Raw genomic sequence first — 1,560 nt, 5'->3', positions numbered from 1 at the left:
TCCTTTGTCATCCCAACCATAAGGTCCTATGTCCTGAGCTCGTCCTTCAGTACTTTGTCCCATATCTTCCTGGGTCTCCTTCCATCCACTTTCAGGGATCAGCACTTCTTTACAGACTTGTCAGCATCCATCCGCATCACATAACCAAACCAGCACAGTCTTCTTACTTGTTCTCTGCATCTAATTCCTCTTATGCATAACTTCTCTCTCAATATCCTAGCACTCTGTCACCCTTGTACACTGACATTGTACATCCAGTGGAGCATACTAACCTCATTCCCCTCTATCCTTCACATGTCCTCTGCATTTAGGGCCTGCATCTCACTACCATGTAGAATACATGGTAGTATACATGCATTGTACAATCTTCCTTTGGTTGCCAACAGAATTAAAAGTTCTCTGAATTTTCTCCATCCCACTCTTATTTTAGTTATTACACTTTCAATACATCCTCCCCCGCTACTAATTTGGTCCCCAAGGGAGTAGAAATTATCCACTACTCCTAAAGAGCCTCCAGGGCATTTGAGAATCTTTAGTTTATATGAATCCTGTGCATCTTCCACATACGAACACTACTTTCTCTCATAACATTATTCCACTGCACCTCTTGTGTGTCCATACTTTGCATTGGGTTCACTGTATGGAATTCCCACCTACACCTTTTCTACAAATCAAACAGGGCCATTTACTTGAAGAGGTTAGGATCCTGTCTGTTTTCTTTTTTACTGAAACCTTAGTCCTTTCTAAGTTAACCTTAAGGCCCTTCACACACACACACAGAGTCTGATAATAGTTTAGCTGGCCAAAATTTCAAAATCACTTTCAAGAACAGTCTTGAATAAGAATAATAAATTTGTACTCTACAGAGTAACCCATCGGATTAATGTAAAATTGTTTTTATTAAGACTGAACATAAAAACAAACAGTAAACTAAACAGTGGAATCTCAGTTTATGAACTCAATTCATTCCTGAAGGCCGTTTTTCACCCAAAATGTCTGCAAACTGAAAGTATTTTTCCCTCAGGAAATTGAATTGGGTGTTCTCTTGCAGATACTCCCAGCTTGATGCCAACCATTGTTGTTGTCATTTGCATCTTTGTTACTTTGTTCATCACCCAAGACTTTTTATGTTTGAAAAATTGTTTATAAAGCAATTTATTTGTGATGAGAGGTGTTCGTAAATTGAGGTTCCACTGCATATATATATATATATATATATATGTGTGTGTGTGTGTGTGTGTGTGTGTGTGTGTGTGTGTGTGTGTGTGTGTGTGTGTGTGTGTGTGTGTAGGACAGCACTCTTCACTCTATGAGATGACATCTGGTGTACCACAGGGATCTGTTCTCGGCCCCCTTTTATTTGTTGCATATATTAATGACATAGATGCCAACTTAAACAATGCCACAGTGCTGAAATGTGCAGAAGACATCAAGCTGTACATCAAAATAAAGAGGACAGATCCTGTACACTATAGATCTTTATTGCAATCAGACCTTGACACGATCCAGCAATGGATCATGGACTGGCAACTCAAGCTGGCTGTGGACAAATGTACCACC

Source organism: Octopus bimaculoides, chromosome 4, assembly GCF_046866305.1.
Source record: "Octopus bimaculoides isolate indiv1 chromosome 4, ASM4686630v1, whole genome shotgun sequence".
NCBI lineage: Eukaryota > Metazoa > Mollusca > Cephalopoda > Octopoda > Octopodidae > Octopus > Octopus bimaculoides.
The sequence above is the reverse complement of the archived record's forward strand: the minus strand, read 5'-3'. Positions refer to the sequence as shown.